The sequence below is a fragment of the Bos indicus genome, chromosome 1 (assembly GCF_029378745.1).
Source record: "Bos indicus isolate NIAB-ARS_2022 breed Sahiwal x Tharparkar chromosome 1, NIAB-ARS_B.indTharparkar_mat_pri_1.0, whole genome shotgun sequence".
NCBI classification, from domain to species: Eukaryota; Metazoa; Chordata; class Mammalia; order Artiodactyla; family Bovidae; genus Bos; species Bos indicus.
In genome coordinates this window covers 49,473,270-49,499,446 of record NC_091760.1, presented here as the reverse complement: position 1 = coordinate 49,499,446, position 26,177 = coordinate 49,473,270, and positions in this window count along the sequence as shown.

The window sequence follows — 26,177 nt, the reverse complement described above, 5'->3', positions numbered from 1 at the left end:
TGGTCTTCAGTTGCACCTAAATATTCCTGAAGCCCATTTTAGTGACTGCAACCCATAAATACCTTACGATGAGTATATAAAAGCATTTGTTATATTTTCTGATCCAGTATCAAAGTTATGAAAAGTATATATTCAAATTTTATAGAATGAAACTATAGCAAATAATTGAGGGGTTTTTTTGTGTGTCTTTTTCACTTGTGACAATAATTGTGAATTTGATCATCTAATATTCAGTTATTTCTACCTTATAGATAAACTAACTACTTAGTAATATAATGATTTTATTTTTGCCAACATGGTCTACTGTCCCTGTAAGTAACTTTTTGTTAAAGTTTTAATGAGATCCATCTGTTTTCCTTAAATTTTTAGATTGCTAGAACCTTGATATATAATGAATGTGCAACATAGGAAGGCATATCTGAGAAATACAAATTAACTGAATTAAAATATATTGACTCAAACCTTTTTTTATTTGCATTTATTAAATGTCATATTTTCTTTCACTTGTATTAAAGGTTTTAATATTTCAGCACTGGTAATCCAATGACACATCTTTTATACCACATTATCTATAACACCTTTGGATACATTACCTTTAAGTTTACCTCCCTCCCTACCTAGGCAATAAAAATTAACATTTTTCTAGTGATGATATTTTTACTCCTACCATGTTGGGATACAGTTTGATATTTATTATCTATGAAACCAGAATGAGTTTTAAACTAGATAGAGTATGTTCTACTCTTCTTTTTTTTAATTAATTAATTAATTTTAATTGGAGGCTAATTACTTTACAATATTGTAGTGGTTTTTGCTATACATTGACATGAATTAACCTACTCTTCTTAATTAAAAAAAATTTTTCCAGCTTTCCATTTCCTATGTTTATATTAAAAAATACATACTAAACCACATTCTATCCAGTTATGTTTTGATTACTAGGTTCTTCTTATACATGCCCATTAAGTTTATTTCCTCTCTTAATATATATTATAATGGGATCACAGCAGGTCTCCATGGTGTTCTCAGATTATACAATAATTTTTGAATGCACTTTTCTGATTCCCCAAGTTTGACATAATGCTTCTGACAGTATCACAGCCACACAAAACCAGTAGAAAGCCAGATATATGCTAGTCTCATAAAAACTGTCTCATTTACACTAGTTCTTACAAAGACAACAAACATTCATGCCCAAACTGAATGAGAGGCAGTAGCTGGTGATTGCTCGTTGACATGAATGAGACAGCCCTCTTGGAAGACATTTTGGTTTCCTTCCTTTTGTGTGGACAGAAAAATCTAATTTAAGACCTAGAAATAAATGAGTCCTTGTCATTTTATTTCCTGATTCATCATCTTATATTAGATAGACTGAAGTTATATTCAAAATGATAATATGTAACCCAATGAAGCACAGCATAACCTGTCATATCCTAATATAATAAGATATGATGTATTAGAAATCATTTAAAGCAATCACTTCATTTCAGGTTGGGTACCTACTATTGATTCATGTGCATTCTTATTCTGAATTAATTTTGGTAAAAGTGAAATAATGTTATTAGGACAAAAACTCCTCTCAAATCTTTTTAAGTTGCCTGAATGTTTTTGTGTATTTGCTACAGCTTTGTTAGTTTCTTGCATTGCTGTAAATACCTACTTTAACAAAATAAGTATTATGTATGCATTCTTTCTTGTCACCTTTTCTGTACATTCTTTTTTATTTTAATTTTTTTGTAGGCATTTGAATGAACTTAGCAAAAAATTCAGTAAAGAGAACAGGAACATGCCCTATATTGATATTATTTAGGAATGGGTATATTTTAACTCTTGTCCAATGTTATTAGACATAGGATGACATGAAAAAGCTTATTATACATGTAGTAACAGCTATATTATGATAAAACAGTAAACTTTAAAAAAAAAAGAGCCAGTGCAATGTACTTCTCCTGGCTAAATTTGAGTAATGACACTTACTATAAACAATTATTCAATTTTATTTAAAGAATATCATGTAACCTATTAGATCTTTTGATCATATGAATGAGACAGCAACATTTTAGATCTGGTGTTTTTTATGTGGAATGAAAGTGCAAAAGAGTGCTTAAAGAATTGTGTGTGTGTGTATGTATATGTGTGTGTCTGCGCGCATGCACATATGTTCAGTCGTGACTGACTCTGTGACGGCTGCATGGGCTGCAGCCCAGCAGGCTCCTCTGTCCATAGGATTTTCCAAGCCAGAATACTGGAGTGGGTTGCCGTTTCCTCATCCAAGGAATCCTCTCCACCCAGGAATCAAACATGCATCTCATACACTGGCAGGAGGACTCTTTACGGCTAGGAAGCCTTAAAGGATAGTAAAAGCCCTCAAAGTTTTTTTGGAGAGAGGGAATGGGAGAAGTAGATTTTAATTTTTGTTTATTTTGGGCTTTGCTTATTAATTTTTCTTCTTCCCAGATGAAGGAAGAAAGCAGGAGACTCTTTTCATACATATGGCATATTCTGAGATGAAAAAACTTATTTCTTGAATTTCAAAATTAACCATGAATGGTAGTGGATCAATGTCAGTTACCCTCTTGTTCTTCCTTTTCAGTTATGTTCTTCTGAGGTCTTTAAAGGTAAGGATGTATATTGAGTAAGCATGTAATTTACTGAAGAGACTTTCTAAAAAATAAGCTATGTATTTCTTTTTCTTACAACCTAAATTATCACTATATCATTTTCTATTTATGTTTACTTAACATTTTAAAAAGGAATATTGAGTTTCTCATATATAATGCCTGATTTATGTATAATGCCTGATTTTTGATATCTTATACCATTTTGTTAAAATACTCATAAAAATGCAAACAGATCCAAGAGATTTAATTGCCTGGGAATATGGAATAAGCATATTGGTCTATTATATGCTAGAAACCATGAGGAATTTTATTCAGTAAAGTAGACACTGTAGGCTCAGGCAGAAAAGTGATGGAGTCCAAGCAATATTCTGTAGAAAATTATGTCTTCCCACTTTCACATATCATCATTATATCAAAGTGCTTTCCCAAACTGAAAGGAGTTGAGGCTTTTCACTAAGGTTCACAATCAGTTTCCCAGAAAATTAGGGCTTTTTCACCTTGTACTATAATCCATTATTATTTCTCTTCTACAACAAATATATAAGTGTAAATCTTAGAAATATTGCCAAGGTAATTATGAAGGTGAATAATAAGTGAAATTGCAGGTTGGAGGAAGTTAGCAAAAGTAAAGTGCTCACCCTCAAAGAGCCATTAGACTTTCAGAGGGACATATTTTGCCCTCCATTCATTCTCTGATATATTGAAATGCCAGACACAAGCTACTTCAAATTATAGGCCTTATAATATCATGCAAATGGAAAGTAAGTATCTGCTTAAGTCATCACATTCCCAGAAGCTAAGTGATTTAAAACAAAAAACAAGATACTTGGCTTTAGGGGATGTGCATAAAATTGAGCCTTCTAGTTGAAGATGTAAGAGAAAGCTTCTGATGATAAATAGGTAAACAGGGAAGAAAGACCGAAGAAAATTCTACTTTATTCTTCAGCAGTAAATTGCAAACCTGAATAAGTCTGCTCTCACTTAAGGATAAGTAACATCTATGAAATACTCCCTACTTAAAAAGTAGAACACAATGCTACTTCCAACCAGAGATAAAAAGCTTGGTTTTCACAAATGCATCATGTAGAAATTAGCAGTAATGTTTTAAAGTGGGTAATTTACAGGCTCAGTAGCAGTGAGGTATACACTGGAGCACATATTGGTGTCCAAACCTCCATAACAGATGTTGTAGAGCACTACCAGATTACCCCTTCAGGAGAGAAACACTTATCTTCCCCAGCTTATTGGAATGTTACCTGTTGGTAGGCCACAGCTAAGTCTCTCCCCAGGACCCTGCCCAGAGGATCTGCTTTTTTGAAGGATGCACTACCTCAGGGAGTCAACCCACAAAAATGAGTGATCCATGCAGGAGTAAAAGATTCATCCTGTTTGTCTTAGTTGTGACAAATCTAAAGGGCCCTCTCATCTTCAGAACTCTTCTGCTTCCCTGACTTCATTACATTTGTTGTTTCTGAGTGCTCTCCCCATTTAACGTCATGGACACAAATCTCCCTCTCAGTCTGTTTCCCAAAGAACCAGACCTATGACATTTGGTACCAGAAGTTCTAAGAAAGTACATTGCAAAATGAGTTTCTGGAGCTGAACTACCCATGGTTTCCTATCCAGCAGTGGTGCAATTGTTAGAAGTTTAAAGGTGTTAACTAGAGATAGTGTACTAGGGAAAGTGGATGTGCCTTGGAGGTAAAATACATCAAACTTCAGAATTGTGAGGAAAAGTTATTATAGAGACTGTAGAACTAGTTGGTTGTTGCTAAGGGCCACAAATGCCTTCATAATAGAAAATAAAAGATTGGGGTAATAATTTGGAATTAAAGGCTAAGTGTGAAAGCCTCCTTGACAACCTAAAATGGGAGTCTTATTTCCTCCAACTAGAGGACAGAAGAGTAAAGTACTAAGTCAGACTTTATCATAAGGGTAGCAGATCTCCAGTGTTGGTTGAATTATACATACATACATGCTGCTGCTGCTGCTGCTGCTAAGTCGCTTCAGTCGTGTCCGACTGTGCGACCCCATAGACGGCAGCCCACCAGGCTCCCCTGTCCCTGGGATTCTCCAGGCAAGAACACTGGGGTGGGTTGCCATTTCCTTCTCCAATGCATGAAAGTGAAAAGTGAAAGGGAAGTCGCTCAGTCGTGTCTGACTTTAGCGACCCCATGGACTGCAGCCCAGCAGGCTCCTCTGTCCACGGGATTTTCCAGGCAAAAGTACTGGAGTGGGGTGCCATTGCCTTCTCCAACATATATACATACTGAGAAGCAATTGGTTACTGAGGCATGGTGTTGGTTAACATTCTAAAATATCTTGAACAGTCACTTTCCTTTATCTTCTGAACTTGAGACAGTATCCCATACCTCACTGCTAACCTCTACCTTCGTATTTCTTTAAAGATGATGGTGATGATATGGTAGGTCTTTTTTTTTTTTTTTTTTTTTATAAGGAGAGTTTATAAATATTGGAGCAGTTTTTTGGGGTGTGTTATTGAACAAAATGTAAAAGACTTCATGACATGGTACTAGCATGCTGTTAGAATGACTCTTAGAAACAGAGAAAACAAGGATCCTCATTATGTGAAGTCAGGATGCCAACATTAGGAGAGGTCAAAAGGTTCAGACGTGGGTATGAAGACAAAATAACTGTGTAGCACATTAAAACCCACCAGTCACCATTCTCCTCAGAAGAAGCACTGAAGGACAACGTAGACAAAATGACTCAAATAGTTGATATCAGCTATCTTCTGTCATTAGCCACTTCAGTGCTGGCACAATAGGCACATGAATGCATTAGTCATGGTGGCAGGAGTAGTAACTATTCTTGAACCCAGTGGGCTTCTACTTATTGGTTACTGATATAGTTTCTGCTATTGGTATCTATACATTTGTCATCTACAGACTGACATTAATCCCTTGACATAGCATGTCTTTAGAATATCAACCAAATATAGTTAGAGATTTGATTACATTGGACCCTTATATCTCTGAAAAAGATAGAGATACATCTTTATTGAAATATGCCCATATTTTTTTTTGTGGGTTTGCCTTTCTTGCCTATATAACCTCAGACACCTCTATTATTTGAGGCTTCTGAAGTGTTTGATCCACCAATATAGGACTCACCATAACATTTCATCAACTTAAGTATTCTATTTTATAGCAGAGGACTTGCAGCAGTAGTCTCATGACTGTGGTATTCTAGCCACTGATCCTATCAAATACCAAAATAAAATGGCCTGATAGACAAGGGGATGGCTTATAGAAGTTTCAACTAAAGCAAAAGCCTTGAGATGGTACCCAGAAAGGATGGGATGTCATTCTCTAAAATGTAGTCATTGCTGTTCAGTTCCTCAGTCCTGTCTGACTCTGTGACTGCGTGGACTGCACCAGGCCAGGCTTCCCTGCCCTTTACCATCTCCTGGAGCTTGCTCAAGCTTATGTCCATTGAGTCGGTGATGCCATCCAACCATCTCATCCTCCGTTATCCCCTTATCCTCCTACTTTCAATCTTTCCCAGCATCAAGGTATTTTCTAAAGAGTTGGCTCTTCACATCAGGTGGCCAAAGTATTGAAGCTTCAGCATCAGTCCTTCCAATGAATGAATATTCAGGATGATTTCCTTTAGGATTGACTTGTTTCATTTCCTTGTAGTCCAAGGGACTCTCAAGAGTCTTCTCGAACACCACAGTTAAAGAGCATCAAGTCTTCAGCGCTTGGCCCTCTTTATGGTCAAACTCTAACATCCATACATGACTGCTGGAAAAATCATAGCTTTTAATATATGGATCTTAGTTGGCAAGGTAATGTCTCTGCTTTTTTAATATGCTGTCTAGGTTGGTAATAACTTTTCTTTTAATTTGGTGGATCAAGCGTCTTTTAATTTCATGGCTGCAGTCACCATCTGTAGTGATATTGGATCCCAAGAAAATAAAGTATGTCACTGTTGCCATTGTTTCCCCACCTGTTCGCCATGAAATGATGGGTCTGGATGCCATGATCTTAAATTTTGAATGTTGAGTTTTAAACCAGCTCTCCTCTTTCACTTTCATCAAAAGGCTCTTCAGTTCCTCTTCACTTTCTGTCATAATGTTGGTGTCTTCTACATATTGAAGTTATTGATATTTCTCCAGGCAATCTTGATTCTAGCTTGTGCTTCATCCAGCCCACTATTTCAAATAACATGATGTACTCTGTGTATAAGTTAAATAAGCAGGGTGACTATATACAGCCTTGACATACTCCTTTCCCAATTTGGAACCAGTTTGTTGTTCCATGTCTGGTTCTAACTGTTGCTTCTTGACTTGCATACAGGTTTCTCAGGAGGCAGGTAAAGTGATGTGGTATTCCTATCTCTTTATGAATTTTCCACAGTTTGTTGTGATCCACACAAAGACTTGAGCATAGTCAATCAAGCACAAGTAGTTTTTCTGGAATTTTCTTGCTTTTTCTATGATCCAATGGATGTTGGAAGTTTGATCTCTGGTTCCTCTGCCTTTTCTAAACCCAGCTTGAACATCTGGAAGGTCTCGGTTCACATACTGTTGAAGCCTAGCTTGGTGAATTTTGAGCATTACTTTGCTAGAGTGTGAAATGAGTGCAACTGTGAGGTAGTTTGAACATTCTTTGGCATTGCCTTACTTTGGATTGGAATGAAAACTGACCTTTTCCTGGTGTTAAATGGAGTATGGACCCTCTATTATGGATTTGCCTTCTTGTATACAGTGTGTCTGCCAAAATTATCATCCACAGGCTTACAAAATGCTTTATCCACTGGTGTGTCATTATATACAATGTTGCTTCTTATCAAAGGACTCATTTCACAGTTACATAATTTTGGCTGTGAGCCTCTGCTTGTGAAATTCACTAGTCTTAATCATGTTCCACACCTTCCTGAGTCAGCTGTTTGATAGAAGGATCCAAAGCCTTTTGAAGAATGAGATATAGCATCAGCCAGGCGGCTATAACTTCCAGGCCTGGGAAAGGTTCTCTCCAGAGGGCTATATGTGTTCTGAATTAGTGTCCAGTGTATGATACTATTTCTTGCATAGTTGGCAGTTTAGAGACCTAGGAATAAAAGCCTGGAAACGGGAGTATCTCTATTCACTATTACCCCTAGTGATCCACTGCACAGTGTTTGTTTTCTGTTCCCAGGTCTTATGCTTTGCTGACCTAGAGATCTCAGTTCTAGAGGGAGGAGTACTTTCCACCAAAAGACACAATAATTAGTCCATTGAATTGGAAGTTAGGACTACCACTGGCTACTTTGGACACCTCATACCTCTGAATAAACAGGCATAGAAAGTTATTGTCCTGGCTAGATTGATTAATGCTGACCACCAAAAGGAAATTTGACTGTTATTCCACAGTAATGGTAAGGAAATAAATGTCTAGAATGCAGGAGATCTTTTAGTGTGTCTCTTAATTTTACCATGCCCTATGATTAAGGTCAAGAGAAAACAATAGCAACATGATCTGGGCTGGACTATACCTTCAGGAATGAAGTCCCTGGTCTCTCTTCCAAGGAAAGACCCACGACCACTTGAGTTACTTGCTGAAAGAATAGGAAAACCAGAATGGATAGTGGAAGAAGATATTTATAAAGACCAGGTATAACATTACATGATCGGTTACAGAAAGGAGGACTGTAATTATCATGAGTGTTTTCTCTTTATTTTGCCACGAGTATGTGTGTGCACATTACATAATTACCTTTGTTTCTTCCTCTCTTATTTCCTTATTATATATCATAAGATGTGTTGACTTTCATAGAAGAGGAAAAATAATTTTCCTTCTACCTTTCTAGGTTCTTATGGCTAAAACACAAAAAGAAAAAAAAATAACATGCATGAAAAGATATTTAATAACATGCATACCTCACTTATTCATGGGAGAAACCCAGGAAAATTTTCTGAAATGGCCCAAGCCACTACCTTTAATATCATCTTCAGCCAAAATTAAAGATGCTGGGAGTTGTGGAACAGTTATGAAAAGTTTATTAGTAAAAAACACAATAAACAAGAGCAAGGCTATGGTCTTTCCAGTGGTCATATATGGATGCGAGAGTTGGACTGTGAAGAAAGCTGAGCACCAAATAATTGATGCTTTTGAACTGTGGTGTTGGAGAAGACTCTTGAGAGTCCCTTGGACTGCAAGGAGATCCAACCAGTCCATCCTAAAGGAGATCAGTCCTGGGTGTTCATTACAAGGACTGATGCTGATGCTGACACTCCAATACTTTGGCCACTTCATGAGAAGAGTTGACTCATTGCAAAAGACCCTGATGCTGGGAGGGATTGGGGGCAGGAGGAGAAGGGGACAATAGAGGATCAGATGGCTGCATCACCGACTCGATGCACATGAGTTTGGGTGAATTCGGGGGGTTGGTGATGGACAGGGAGGTCTGCCATGTTGCGATTCATGGGGTCGCAAAGAATCGGACACGACTGAGTGACTGAACTGAACTGAAGGTGGTTATGCAGATTTGTTTGTGTCTTCTCCATTGACTAGAGATTCTTGTGATTGGATTCATCTTTCTCTTCCTAGTACAGAGGTAGACACTTTTATAAAGGGAAATTTCCCTTATAAATTTCTCTCACAATGGGACAACTTACACTCTGCTTTCAGAGATTCTCCTGTGTCTGCAGCCTCTCAAAAATAATCAACTCAAAATAATCCTTATGTCAAAGAGGCTTCGTTTGGAGTGGATATTATGCTACCCCTCACTTTATATCATAGTATTTAAATATTGTTACTTTTACATCATAGCTTTTTAGGTTATAGGATATCAAAGAAAAGAGTCAACATCATTCAAAGACTTTACCTCTTCTCTGTCTGGCCATCTTAGGCTGGGACATTGAACGTCTCCTGCCTTCGGACTTGTCCTCAGAGTGGAACTAATTCCCTTATCATGCATCATAAGATACATTTTTGCCCACTTTTAATTGGATTGCTTGCTTTTTTGTTATTTTTGAGTGTATGCATTCTTAATATAATACATTTTGGATATTAACCTCTTATGAAATACAGCACTTGCAAATATCTTCTCAATTTAGTAGGTTTCCAGTTGTCTGTTTATTTTGTTGATGGTTTCCTTTGTGTGCAGTGCCTTTTTAATTGGATGTGGTCCCATTTATTTTTGCTCGCTTCCCTTGTTTGAGGATATCTAGAAAGACATTGCTAAGATATCAAAGAGCATACTGCCTATGTTTTATTCTAGGAGTTTTATGGTTTCAGGTCTTTCATTCAAATGTTTAATGTGTTTTGAGTTGATTTTTATGTTTTGTGTGAGATAACGGTCTAGTTTTATCTTTTTTTTTTTTTTAATTTTTTGCATGAGGCTGTTTAGTTTTCTCAACACTATTTATTGAAGAGGACTGTCTTTCTGTTTTATGTTCTTTACTTTTTTGTCATAAATTAATTGTCCATATATGTATGAGGGCTTACCCAGGTGGCACAGTGGTAAAGAATCTGACTGCCAAGGCAGGAGATGCAGGAGATGCGTGTTTGATTCTGGGATTAACAAGATCCTCTGGAGTAGGAAATGGCAGCCCACTTCAATATTCTTGCTTGGAAAATTCTCTGGACAGATGAGCCTGGTGGGCTGCAGTCCATGGGATCACAAAGAATTGGACATGACTGAGTGACTGAGCACCCACACACGCACACATATATGTATGACTTTATTTCTGAGATCTCAGTTCTGTTTCATTGATTTATACTTCATGTTTTCTGTCCAAATGATGCTGTTTTGATCACTGTTATGACTTTGAAATCTAGTTTGAAATCAGGAAGTGTGATATCTCCAACATTTTCTCAGGATTGCTCTGGCTGTACATAGTCTTTTATGACTCCACACACATTTAAGAATTTTTTGTTTTGTTTTTGTAAAAAATGTCCTTGGGATTTTTATAGGGTTTGCCATTAAATCTATAGATTGCTTTAGGTAATGAAAACATTTTAACAATGTTAATTATTTTGATCCATGAGCATGGACTATCTTTTGCATTTATTTATGTCTTCAGTTTCTTCCAACAACATATAGTTTTCTCTGTACAGGTCTTTCACCTTTGGGGTTAAATATATTCCAAGTCTTTTATTCTTTTTGTTGAAGTTGTAAATGGCCTTCTTAATTTCTCTTTGTGCTAGGTCACTGTTAAGGTAGAGACACATAACACATTTTTGTATGATGATTTTATACCCTGCAAGTTTTTCTATATTTGTTTATTATTCCTAATAGTTTTTTGATTTTTGAGTCTTTAGGTTTTTTTATGTATATAATCATGTCATCCATTAATAGTAACTGTTTTACTTCTTCCTTTCCAATTTGGATGCCTTTTATTTCTTTTTCTTGACCAATTGTCCTGTCTTGGACTTCTAATACTATGTTGAATACAAATGGCAAGAGTGTTTGTTTGTTTTTAACTTGTTCCTTTAGAGGGATAGCTTTTACTATTTCACCATTGAGTATACTGTGAAAAGTGGGTTTGTCACTTATATCCTTCATTATATTGAAGTATGTTCCTCTGTACCTCCTTTATTGAGAGTTTTTATCATAAGTGAGTATTGGATATTGTCAAAGTCTTTTTTCTTCACCTATTGAGATTATCATATGGTTTTTATTCTTCAGTTTGTTAATGTGGTGTATCATGTTGATTGTTTTGTTGTTGTTGAAATACCTTGCATCCCTGAAGTAAATCCTATGAGATCATGGTGTATGTATGATTCTTTTAATACATTGCTGTATTTGGTTTGCTCATATTTTGCTGAAGATTGTTACATCTATGTTCATCAAAGTTATTATCCTGTAATCTTTATTTATGATGTTTTTGGTTTTGTTGTCAGGGTGATGTTGGGCTCATAGAATGAGTTAGGAAGCATTCCTTCCACTTCCTCCAGGTTTTGTAAATGTGTGAGAAGGATAGATATTAAATTGTCTTTGAATGTTTGAGAGAATTCACCTGTGAAGCCATATAGTCCTGGACTTTTGTTTTCAGGTTACTTTTTGATCACTGTTTGAATCTCTGTACTAGTGACTGGCTTACTTAGATTTCCTGTTTTTTCATGATTTAGTCTTGGAAGGTTGTATGATTCTAAGAATGTGTACATTTCTTCTAGGTTGTCCAATTTGTTGGCATATAGTTTTTCATAATATTCTCTTATAAACCTTTGCATTTCAGTGGTATCCATTTTTATTTATCTTCCCATGTTTCTGATTTTATTTATCATGACCTTCTGTTTCTTTCTTTTGTAAGTAAAGGTTTGTCAAATTTGCTTATCTTTTCAAAGAACCAGCTCTTAGTTTCACTGTTTTTTTTTTCTTCTATTGTATTTTAGTCTTTATTTCACTTGTTCTACTCTGATTTTTATTATTTCCTTTCTTCTACTTACTTTGGGCTTCATTTGTTCTTCTTTTTCTAGTTCATTTAGGTGGTAGGTTACATTGTTAATTTTCGTATTTCTTGAGAGAGCCTTGTATTGCTATAAACTTCCCTCTTGGTGCTGTTTTTGCTTAATTCCATAGATTCTGGTATATCATATTTTGATTTTAATTTGTCTTCAGGTAATTTGTGATTTCTCCTTTGATTTCTTTGACATCATAACTCTTCAGTAGCACACTGTTCAGTCTTTACACATTTGTGATTTTCCCACTTCTCTTCTTGTAATTTATTTGTAGGTTCTAACCATTGTGATCAGAAAAGAAGCTTGTTCTGATTTCAATTTCTTAACTGTATTGAGACTTGTTTTGTGTCCCATCATATGGTCTATCCTTGAGAAAGTTTCACATGTACTTGAGAAGAATGTGTATTCTGCTGCTCACAATTATTTTATATATTGTTATTTTGTTGTTCCTGTCTTAGGTGCATATATAGTAATAACTATTGTCTTCTTGATGAATTTTTCATTTATCATTATATACTGTCCATTTTGTCTTTTGTTACCTTTTTTTTTTGCCTCGATGTCTGTTTTGTCTGATATGAATATGGGTATGCTAACTTTCTTTTGGCTGAATCTGCTCGCACTATTATCTTCTATTACTTCAGCATTAGTCCATGTTTGTCTTTAGAACTGAAATGAGTGCTCAGGAGGCAGTATATTGTTGGCTTTTTCTTTTTTCTCCCTTCAATCCACTCAGTCATTCTGTTTCTTTCTATTGGTGAATTCAATTCATTTACATTTAGAATAGTTCTTGATAGATGAGGATTTAGTACTGCCATTTTTTCTTTTGTTTTCTGGTTGCTCTAGATATCTACTATTTCTTTTTCCATGTACTTCTGTCTGCCATTTTGATTGAGTGGTTTTCTATTAAATTTTTCTCAGTTTTCTCTTTTTTTATATATTGCATATCTCTGCTCTAAATTTATGTTTTGTGGTGAAAAAGTGGTTTATAAAGAAAGTTTCATGGACAAAATAGTCTTTTATCTGCTACTACCATTTTATTATCATTTCCTTTATAAGTTTCATCCTTTTCCTCTTCCTCTTTTGTGTTTTTGTCATCTCAAATTGTCCCTTTTCATCTTGTGAGTTTGTTATCAAATTGAAGTACCTATTCATTATTCTTCTTACTCCCCTCTTTTAGCCTTTATAGTATAATAAAGTGTTTAAAAACCTATTCTGATAAAAAGTTGGAATTTTCTGATTCTGTCTGTTACCTTACTCAAAGTTTTGTGTACTTTGGCTATTTTTTCTGTTTATGGTAGAATGTTTCAATATTCCTTGTAAGGTGATTCTAGTATTGATAGGGCCCTCAGATTTGGTTTGAATTGTAAAGTCTTTATTCCTCCTTCATTTCAGGATCATAACTCTGCTATATAGAGTATTCTCAGGTGACAGTTTTTATCTTTAAGTATTTTGAGAGCACCACTCACTTCTTCCTGACCTATAAGGTTTCTGCTGAAGAATCTACTGATAGCCTTATGGGGATTCCTTTGTAAGTTATCAATCTACCAACCATTTTCCCTGGCTGCCCTTGAAATGCTTTCTTTGTCATTGACTTTTGACAATTTTAATACATGTTTTGTAGAATGTCTTTTTACATTGAGTTAATTAGGGGTTATCTTTGCTTCACTGAATTGTATATCCAGTTCCTACCCCAGTTTGGGAAGTTCTCAACTATTATTTCTTTAAATAAGCTCTCTGTTCCTTCTCCCTGTCTTTTCTTTCTACATACCCATTAGCTTAATGTTGCCCTATGTAAAAGAGTGGGATTACTCTTGTAGAATTTCCTCATTTTTAAAATATTTCTCTTTTCTACTACTAACATTTCTAGACTTCTGTCTTCAAGCTTGCTAATTTTCTCTTCTATATGGTCTGTTCTATTTCCTGTGCTTTCTGACGCATTTTTTTTTATCTTGCTTATTGAGTTCTTTGCTCCAGGATTTCTGTTTTGTTCTTTTTCAGTTTCAAAAATTTGGTAAAGTGTTTCTTCTGTGAGTTAAATGAGCTCAGGAATAAAATTAATGACCTTTCTGATTTTTCTTGTAGTTTGTTTAGTTTCTTCATGAAAGCTGAATTCTCAGTCAGATCACAGTATTCTATAACTTTACTTGGTTTCTAGAAAATTCTAATTTTATTTTTGCGGTATAATGTTAGATGAGTTGCTAGATGAAGTTCTAGATGAGTTGCTCCTCTGCTAGTGCATTTGAAGTAGAAAACACCTGATTTCTACTAAGGATTCTACAGAATTAGAGGCCTTTCTTTGTTTACCAGTAGGTGGCAATATAACACAAGTTTCAGGTTTCTACTACCTAAAATGCCTGGTTATGTTTGGGAGTATGCACTTTCTACCCTTCACTTCTGTCAGAGGTGTTGTCCTATGCCCTCATTATCACCTCTTATAGCCCTGGGGTTTTTGGTGCCTTGCTTCTGCCAGTATCATTGGGATTGTCACCTGTTGCACTGGGATTGTGGGCTCTTCCCTGCTGTCTGGGATCCTCTGAGTTTCAGGCTCCACTGAAGGAGGAGGGGTGAATAATTGAGTGGGGAGCTGTGAAGCATAGGTACCTCTGCCATATCTGGTGTTGTAAGGTTCATGACCTTTAATGCTGCAGGTGGGGCCCAGAGACATGGGCTATAGGGACCCTACGACCACTCTTACCCATTTAAGTGGTGCTGCTATGACCATGAGGCTGGATATGTGTACATTGCTTTCCCTGCTACTACTGGTTTCTCTGTGGCTATGGACTCAACTTTACACCTGGGGGAAGTCAAGATCACAAATACCTCCTCCTGTCCCCCAGTTCCACCTCCTCTAGGTGTTCTAGTCCACTCACTTTTAGATGTATGTGTAAGTAAGTGCATGCTCTGTTGCTCAGTTGTGTCTAACTCTGTGACTCCATGGACTGCCTCTCTCCAGGCTCCTCTGTCCATGGGATTCTCCAGACAAGAATACTAGAGTGGGTTGCCATTCCCTCCTCCAGGGGATCTTCCTGACCCAGAGATCAAACCCGGGTCTATTGAATTGCAGGCAGATTCTTTACCATCTGAGCCACCAGGAAAGCCCTTGTGTGGAATTCTCTGGAATCCTGGTGTTAAGGGCAGAGGAACCTTTGATATATTGTGGAGGTTTTACTGATTTTAGACTGAAATAAAGTGTGTTAGTCATTCAGTTGTGTCTGACTCTTTGCAACCCAAGGAATGTATTCCATCAGGCTCTTCTGTCATGGAATTCTCCAGACAAGAATACTGGTGTGAGTGGCCATTCCCTTCTCCAGGGGATCTTCCCAGTCCAGGGATCTAACCCAGATATCCTGCACTGCAGGTGGGTACTTACCATCTGAGCCACCAGGAAAGCCCTTTAGACTGAAAAGAAGAGACAAATGTAGCTTTTTACTCCACCATGTTAAGGACCTCAGTCTGTTTTTCCTTTTGTAGTTTGTGCCTTTGGTGCCATATCCAAGAAATCATTGCCAAATCAAATGTCATGTAGACTTTAACCTGTATTTTCTCCTAAGAATATTATCTCTTAGATAAAACTGTCAAATTCTTTATCAGATCAGATCAGTCGCTCAGCCGTGTCCGACTGTTTGCGACCCCATGAATCGCAGCACGCCAGGCCTCCCTGTCCATCACCAACTCCTGGAGTTCACTAAGACTCAAGTCCATCGAGTCAGTGATGCCATCCAGCCATTTCATCCTCTCTCATCCCCTTCTCCTCTTGCCACCAATCCCTCCCACCATCAGTCTTTTCCAATGAGTCAACTCTTCGCATGAAGTGGCCAAAATACTGGAGTTTCAGCTTTAGCATCATTCCTTCCAAAGAAATCCCAGGGCTGATCTTCAGAATGGACTGGATGGATCTCCTTGCAGTCCAAGGGACTCTCAAGAGTCTTATCCAATACCACAGTTCAAAAGCATCAATTCTTCGGCACTTAGCTTTCTTTACAGTCCAACTCTCACATCCATACATGACCACTGGAAAAACCATAGCCTTGACTAGACAAACCTTTGTTGGCAAAGTAATGTCTCTGCTTTTGAATATGCTATCTAGGTTGGTCATAACTTTCCTTCCAGGGAGTAAGCGTCTTTAATTTCATGGCTGCAGTCACCATCTGCAGTGATTTTGGAGCCCAGAAGAATAATGTGTGACACTGTTTCCACTGTTTTCCCGTCTATTTCCCATGAAGTGATGGGACCAGATGCCATGATCTTCATCTTCTGAATGTTGAGCTTTAAGCCAACTTTTTCACTCTCCACTTTCACCTTCATCAAGAGGCTTTTGCATTCCTCTTCACTTTCTGCCAATAAGGGTGGTGTCATCTGCATATCTGAGGTTATTGATATTTCTCCCAGCAATCTTGATTCCAGCTTGTGTTTCTTCCAGTCCAGCATTTCTCATGATGTACTCTGCATATAAGTTAAATAAACAGGGTGACAATATACAGCCTTGATGTACTCCTTTTCCTATTTGGAACCAGTCTGTTGTTCCATGTCCAGTTCTAACTGTTGCTTCCTGACCTGCATACAAATTTCTCAAGAGGCAGATCAGGTGGTCTGGTATCCCATCTCTTTCAGAATTTTCCAGTTTATTGTGATCCACACAGTCAAAGGCAGAGAACTATCTAATTTCATAGATAATTTGAATAGTTTTATATTTATTAAAAACTGAATTCATACTCAGAAATCTCCAACAGGAAAAAAAGTTCTAAATGGTTTTGCTGATGGATTATGCTAATGATTTCATGGTCAAATGAACTTTCACACAATATTCCAGGAAAATAGAAGACAAGGAAACATTTTCATCCCAGTTTATGAGCCCTGCATCACTTTGTGAAACCAAAACTGAACAGATGTATTTCAAGGGCAATGTTGCACATGATAGTAGAAGCAAAACTTCTCAACAAAATATTACAAAATGAATTCAGCACTATAAAAAAAAAAACAACACATATATTGTAAGCTAGTTGGGATTTCCCTGGGAATGTACTCTCGATATATCATTTCAAAAAACAACTGATGATTCATCATATCAACAGACTAAGAAAAAACACATGTAATGAGATCAACAGATGCTAAAAGACATTTGGGAAAAAAATTCTCAGCAAAGTAGGAACAAAATGAAACTGATAAAGAACATTTACAAAATCCCAACAATTAATATCATAATTGATGGTAGACTGAATTATTTCCCCAAAGATTAGAAGTTAAAGGTATTTATCTCCCTGTTCAATATTGTCCTAAATATTTTAACCAAGGCATAATGCAGAAAAATAAAAAATAAATAAATACAAATTAAAAAAAATAAAAAGACACACAGACTGGAATGCAACAAGCAAAATGGTCTCTATTCATAGATGCGTTATTATCTACATGGAACATAGCAAAGAATCTATGAAAAGCAAGAAGAAAATAAATGTATTTGTCAAGATCATAAGACACAAAGTAAATACAGGAAAATGTCCATTTACTAGCAGTCAACAATTCCTAGTTGACATTTTAATAAGTATCTTTTACAGTAGCAATCCAAAGTATAAAATAGTTGGGTATAAATCTAACAAGATGTGTATGATGGAAAGTATAAAAAATTATTGAATAAATAAAATAAGGTCTTAATAAATGGACAGATACACCTTGCTTGTAAATTGGAAAATTCAACATTGTAAAGATATTATTTGTCTGAAGTTGAGCTATAGAAGAAACAGTGTAGTAGTAATCACAGTTCTAGCAGAACCTTTTTTATTTTTAAGAAATTGATAAGTTGATTCTAAAATTTTAATATAAAAAATCATAGACTGGAATGACCAACATCATTTTGAAGAGTAATGTATCTGGATAACTCAAAATACCTCATTTCAATATCTTTTTAAAAGTTACAGTAATCAAGACAGTGTGGTACTGTAATAGTTTAAATAAAAAAGATTTGAAAATCTAGAAATTGATCTTAAAATAGTAAATTTATTTTTGATCATGGTGGAACAGTAATTTGATGATAAAATAATCTTTTTAACAAATGGTGCTAGAAAAATATATATCAATATTTAAAAATATTCAGCCTTAACTCATACCTTGGAACATATATAATTACTTATTAATTCAAAGTGGATTATATAGCTAAATTTAAAACCTAAAAAAGTTTATGGAATTATAATAATATTAGAAGCAAACATAAGAGGACATTTTTGTGACCATGAATTAGTACAAGATTTCTTAGATAATAAAAGACATTCATAAAAATATGATAAATTGGAATTTAACAAAATTAAAGATATTTGCATCTTTAAAGACACTCAGGTAACATAAAGACAAGATATATACTGAAAGAAAACATTATAAAATATATCTAATAAAGGGATTATATCTGGAATACATAAGAGCTTTCAAAATATTCCTATCACAGATCACATATAATAAATTTTTAAAAAGTACAATATTTGAAAAAACTCTTCAAAGACTTATAGATAGTAATCAAGCACTTGAAAATTTGTTCAACATCACTTGTAATAAAATAAACTCACAGTAAAGTAAAAATGAAATATCAATATATATATAGACATGGTGCTTTAGTTACTAAATCATGACTCTAGCCTGCCAGGCTTTTTGGTCTGTGAGATTTCCCAGGCAAGAGTACTAGAGTGGGTTGTCATCTTTTTTCTCCAGGGGATCTTCCCGACCCAGGGATCAAACCTGCATCTCTTATGTTAGCAGGAGGATTCTTTTACTACTGTGCCACCGGGAATGCCTATATATATAGACATACTCTTTTTATTGTGCTTCAATTTATTTTACTTCACAGATATTGTATTTTTTACAAATTTAATGTTTGTGGCAGCCATATGTCAAACAAGAGTATCAGCATCATTTTTCAAACAGCATTTGCTCATTTTGTGCCTGTGTCACATTTTGGTAATTCTTAACATATTTCAGAGGTTTTTAATATATTAAATTAATATTTAATTTATATTAATTTAATATATTAAATTAATAATATAAATTAATATTATATTTGTTATGGTGATCTTTTATCAGTGATCTTAAATGTTCTTACTATGCTTCACTGAAGGTTGGTTGTTAAGTCACCAAGTTGTGTCTCCAATTCTTTGAGACCCCATGGACTGCAACATGCCAGGCTTCCCTGTCCCTTACCATCTCCTGGTCCCTATAATTAATTGAAGGTTTAAATGGTGGTTAACACTTTTTAGCAATACAGTGTTTTTTTAATTGAGATATGTACAGATTTTTTTAGACATAATGTTATTACACATTTAATAGACTATGGTATACTGTAAAAGTGCTGCACTCAATATACCAGCAAATATGGAAAACTCAGCAGTGGCCACAGGACTGGAAAAAGTCAGTTTTCATTCCAATCCCAAAGAAAGGCAATGCCAAAGAATGCTCAAACTACCATACAATTGTACTCATCTCACACGCTAGAAAAGTAATGCTCAAAATTCTCCAAGCCAGGCTTCAGCAATATGTGAACCATGAACTTCCTGATGTTCAAGCTGGTTTTAGAAAAGGCAGAGGAACCAGAGATCAAATTGCCAACATCCACTGGATCATCAAAAAAGCAAGAGAGTTCCAGAAAAACATCTATTTCTTCTTTATTAACTATGCCAAAGCTTTTGACTGTGTGGATCACAATAAACTGTGGGAAATTCTGAAAGAGATGGGAATACCAGACCACCTGACCTGCCTCTTGAGAAACCTGTATGCAGGTCAGGAAGCAACAGTTAGAACTGAACATGGAACAACAGACTGGTTCCAAATAGGAAAAGGAGTATGTCAAGGCTGTATATTGTCATCCTGCTTATTTAATTTATATGCAGAGTACATCATGAGAAATGCTGGTCTGGAAGATGCACAAGCTGGAATCAAGATTGCTAGGAGAAATATCAATAACCTTAGATACGCAGATGACACCACCCTTATGGGAGAAAATGAAGAGGAACTCAAAAGTCTCTTGATGAAAGTGAAAGTGGAGAGTGAAAAAGTTGACTTAAAGCTCAACATTCAGAAAACGAAGATCACGGCATCTGGCCCCATCACTTCATGGGAAATAGATGGGGAAACAGTGGCAGACTTTATCTTTTTGGGCTCCAAAATCACTGCAGATGGTGACTGCAGCCATGAAATTAAAAGACGCTTACTCCTTGGAAGGAAAGTTATGACCAACCTAGATAGCATATTCAAAAGCAGAGACATTACTTTGCCAATGAAGCTCCATCTAGTCAAGGCTATGATTTTTCCTGTGGTCATGTATGGATGTGAGTTGGACTGTGAAGAAAGCTGAGCACCGAAGAATTGATGCTTTTGAACTGTGGTTTGGAGAAGACTCTTGAGAATCCCTTGGACTCCAAGAAGATCCAACCTGTCCATTCTAAAAGAGATCAGCCCTGGGTTTTCTTAGAAGGAATGATGCTAAAGCTGAAACTCCAGTACTTTGGCCACCTCATGAGAAGAGTTGACTCATTGGAAAAGACTCTGATGGTGGGAGGGATTGGGGGCAGGAGGAGAAGGGGATGACAGAGGATGAGATGGCTGGATGGCATCACCGACTCGATGGAAGTGAGGTTGAGTGAACTCCGGGAGATGGTGATTGACAGGGAGGCCTGGTGTGCTGCGATTCATGGGGTCACAAAGAATCCGACATGACTGAGTGCCTGAACTGAACTGAACTGATACTGTAAGCATGACTTTCATAAACATTGAGAAACCAGAAAATTCCTGTGACTTTATTTATTATGGTGGTCTGAAACTGAACCCAGAATATATCCGAGGTGTGCCTATACTTTTTAGAATGTCTAAAATAAAAATAAGACAAAAATTTTGACAATAACATGTTGATAGGATGCAGAAAAATAGTTATCATATTTTTCTTTTTGGAATTCACAATGGAGCAGCCTATTTAGAAAATGGTCCCTGGAAATTGCACGCAAATTTTAATACTAACTTCTTTCATAACTGCCAAAATTAACAAAAAAAAAAAAAAGACTGCTGAATGCATACAGACACTAAATGGAATTTTACTCAGTAGTAAGTGAATTGAACTACCAATATCCACAGAAACATGGATAAATCTCCAATGCACCATGCTAAGTGAAAGAAGCCAGTCTCCAAAGTGGTTAGTGGATTAAAAAGAATCTCCTCTGTAAGCTCTTTATATATGTTTTTATTAGTTTCCTGTTGCAGCTGTTACAAATTACCATATACTTAGTGGCTTAAAACAGCACTATTTTTTCTTGCAGTTCTGATTGTTGAAAGTCCAGAATGGTTTTCAATGGGCCAAAATTAGTGTTGACAGGGCTGCCTATAGTTCAGGAGTCTCTGTGAGTGAACTCATTTCCTTTCCTTTCCCACCTTCTAAAGGCAACACACATTCTCTATGATCCTCTTTCATCCTTAATCTCCTTCTCTGACAATAACTGGGAAAGATTTTCCACTTTTAAGGACTTATGTGATTAGATTAGTCCCACAGAACAGTCTAGGATAATTTTACACTTAGGTGGTTAACAGTAATCATACCTGCAGAGCCCCTTTTGCCACATAAGGTAACATATTTACAAGTTTTAGGAACTAGGATATGGGAATTTTGGAGGGTGGGGGTATTATTCTGCTGGATTACAGTTCTACCTAATACATAAAGAGAGTTAGCAAATAATATTAATTGACTAGTTCACAGTTGAAACTTTATATACAGAAATTTCATCTCTCCAAGAAATATTGAGTATGACATTTTTCTAAACTTGCTTATGCAATATTTTTATCAGATAGTCTTTCTTATTTTTCCAAAATACCTAGTCCCTAAAGAAAATTCAAAGAAAATGAATAATTATTTCAGCTTATTTGAATTCACAAAGAACAAAGATTTATTTCTTACTAAATTACTAATTTGTATAGCATGTACCTTGGTTTAGCAATACCCAGTAAATACAATGAGAGAGATGAAAGTTACCTCTGGCTCACAGGAGAGATTTTTTTTTTTAATCTATATTTAAGGTCTTTCTGAATAATATATACTGAACATATTTTGAGGCTATCAGTGTAGTTTACACTATACTTGATTTATAATTATGTGTGACTGACAGACTTTTAACTGAAGGTATAATATCTTTGAACACAATTGAGTTAAGAAAAATTCCCCTAAAGCACTGAATATGAATTTATTGAAAAATAGTTAATGTATTTAATCATTTTCCTTGAATTATCTATATTTTAAATTATTATAATACCATATTTAAAATTTTCTGAATGCTGGTTTATAGGGAACAAGTGATTAATTTACTTGTATACTATTGATGCTGAAGCAGTCTTTCACCTTGTTCCGTTCACCACAGCTATCTGAGATGTGATAGGGTAGTGTTCTTGCTGTACACAATTTAATGAATTACTATCATGAATATAAGTATATATTGTCATGGCACTTTTTATTCACAATACCCTGATAAAAATATCACACTTGCTTTGTTACTTCCTAATGTTTACAATTGTTTTGAGAATATACAAAATGATGATGATATGAGGCTGCAGTTATTTAATATAATACTAAATAATGTGGAAACAGCATCTGTTCATCTTCCTTGAATATCACTGAAATTAATAAGTGGTAGAACTTCTTTTCATAAAATATTGATAGCTTTGTAAATGATTCTGGCTATAAAAATAAATGCAATTATGTGCAAATCCAGAAGCAGCAGTGAATTTGGAAACTTGAAAACAGTAGTCCAGTTACCATCCAAGTTTTTTTTTTCTCAAAAATGTCTTTGCTCAAAAGCCAAAGAAAGTAATTATTTTAAATGGGAAAAAGATAGTGCAGTCTATAAGAAACTGGGAAGAAGGCTAACTAGATGTCTGATTTATCAAACATCGCCAGTAGTGGTAGGGGTACATGTAACTTTAGGAGAGATACAAATTAAGTGAAAATAGTGCTTCAGGGTATTTGAATGAAGGAGAGACTGAGGGTATGTTATACAAACAGATGGAGGAATCTGAAAAATGAAAGATCCAGTCAATGGTTTTAAAGTTGAACATGTCTCCTGTTCAATTCACACATACATTTATAGTATAAAACTCATATATTAAGAATCAGAACTAGAGGAATATGTGTGCGTAGTCAACTCAGTCATGTCCAACTCTTTGTGACCCATGGACTATATAGTCCATAGAATTCTCCAGGCTAGAATACTGGAGTGTGTAGCCTTTCCCTTCTCCAGGGGATCTTCCCAACCTAGGGTTCGAATCCAGGTCTCCCACATTGCAGGTGAATTCTTTACCAGCTGATCCACAATGGAAGCCCATAGAGGGATATATAAGCAATGAAAGACAACCCAGAGAGGGATGTAGACATTTGAATTCATATTTTCTGAGTTTATATTCAACATCTAGGATATACTATGTATAATCGAATGGTGGAGGGGGGACCATTTCACTATGGCTATCTGTTATTTCCCAAAGTATAAATTTGTACTTTTTAAAGAAGCATGATGATCTTTCCAGGTTAAATAATTTATTATATGCTGGTGAAGAAATGTTCTTCCAAGGAAGGTGGTACAAGTCTAATTTGACAGGATAACATAATGTGTCAAAAGTCATGGGGCTCGTTAAGGTATTAATTAGTTTACTGTTTCTATAAATATATTCTTGCTGGCAGGTGTTCTATGAGCCATATGTTATGTAGACTGACTGCCCCAATGCAATTACAAGGCCACCTACAAAGAAAGTATCACTATTTTATTGAGAAAAAAGGTGATCTTAACTGATTTCATTTTAAATTGACTTGTCAGAGTATAGTTTGATATTTTAATTAATAGAAATTTAATCAAATATATCAGTTATTTGAAATGATGTATACAGTTTATTATTATGATAAATATCTGTGAGAAAACATTTCTTATTCAAAGTTGGTATAATTTCTTAATATTATATTCTGTAAGATATGCAATTCAAGTTGACATTAGATCATCTTTTCAGAATTTTTATTTGCACAAGTATGAACACAGCTCTTAAATATATGACATTAAGACCATTAACAAAGTTTGTAACTTATGCTGTTTTCATAATATTTAGTCTTTAGGTATATGTTACATTACATTTGTGTTACACTTGCATTTATATGAAGCAGGGCAAAGACTAATAGAGTTTTGCCAAGAAAATGCACTGGTCATAACAAACACCCTCTTCCAACAACACAAGAGAAGACTCTATACATGGACATCACCAGATGGTCAACACCGAAATCAGATTGATTATATTCTTTGCAGCCAAAGATGGAAAAGCTCTACACAGACAGCAAAAACAAGACCAGGAGCTGACTGTGGCTCAGACCATGAACTCCTTATTGCCAAATTCAGACTGAAATTGAAGAAAGTAGGGAAAACCACTAGACTATTCAGGTATGACCTAAATCAAATCCCTTATGATTATACAGTGGAAGTGAGAAATAGATTTAAGGGACTAGATCTGATAGATAGAGTGCCTGATGAACTATGGAATGAGGTTCGTGACATTGTACAGGAGACAGGGATCAAGACCATCCCCATGGAAAAGAAATGCAGAAAAGCAAAATGGCTGTCTGGGGAGGCCTTACAAATAGCGGTGAAAAGAAGAAAAGTAAAAAGCAAAGGAGAAAAGGAAAGATATAAACATCTGAATGCAGAGTTCCAAAGAATAGCAAGAAGAGATAAGAAAGCCTTCTTCAGCGATCAATGCAAAGAAATAGAGGAAAACAACAGAATGGGAAAGACTAGGGATCTCTTCAAGAAAATCAGAGATACCAAAGGAACATTTCATGCAAAGATGGGCTCCATAAAGGACAGAAATGGTATGGATCTAACAGAAGCAGAAGATATTAAGAAGAGATGGCAAGAATACACAGAAGAACTGTACAAAAAAGATCTTCATGATCCAGATAATCACGATGGTGTGATCACTCACCTAGAGCCAGATATCCTGGAATGTGAAGTCAAGCGGGCCTTAGAAAGCATCACTACAAACAAAGCTAGTGGAGGTGATGAAATTCCAGTTGAGCTATTCCAAATCCTGAAAGATGATGCTGTGAAAGTGCTGCACGCAATATGCCAGCAAATTTGGAAAACTCAGCAGTGGCCACAGGACTGGAAAAGGTCAGTTTTCATTCCAATCCCAAAGAAAGGCAATGCCAAAGAATGCTCAAACTACCAAACAATTGCACTCATCTCACACGCTAGTAAAGTAATGCTCAAAATTCTCCAAGCCAGGCTTCAGCAATACGTGAACCATGAACTTCCTGATGTTCAAGCTGGTTTTAGAAAAGGCAGAGAAACCAGAGATCAAATTGCCAACATCTGCTGGATCATAGAAAAGGCAAGAGAGTTCCAGAAAAACATCTATTTCTGCTTTATTGACTATGCCAAAGCCTTTGACTGTGTGGATCACAATAAACTGTAGAAAATTCTGAAAGAGATGGGAATACCAGACCACCTGATTTGCCTCTTGAGAAACCTGTATGCAGGTCAGGAAGCCACAGTTAGAACTGGACATGGAACAACAGACTGGTTCCAAATAGGAAAAGGAGTACGTCAAGGCTGTATATTGTCACCCTGTTTATTTAACTTATATGCAGAGTACATCATGAGAAACACTGGACTGGAAAAAACACAAGCTGGAATCAAGATTGCTGGGAGAAATATCAATAACCTCAGATATGCAGATGACACCACCCTTATGGCAGAAAGTGAAGAGGAACGCAAAAGCCTCTTGATGAGAGTGAAAGTGGAGAGTGAAAAAGTTGGCTTAAAGCTCAACATTCAGAAGATGAAGATCATGGCATCCGGTCCCATCATTTCATGGGAAATAGACGGGGAAACAGTGGAAACAGTGTCACACATTATTCTTCTGGGCTCCAAAATCACTGCAGATGGTGACTGCAGCCATGAAATTAAAAGGCGCTTACTCCTTGGAAGGAAAGTTATGACCAACCTAGATAGCATATTCAAAAGCAGAGACATTACTTTGCCAACGAAGCTCCATCTAGTCAAGGCTATGGTTTTTCCTGTGGTCATGTATCGATGTGACAGTTGGATTGTGAAGAAGGCTGAGCGCCGAAGAATTGATGCTTTTGAACTGTGGTGTT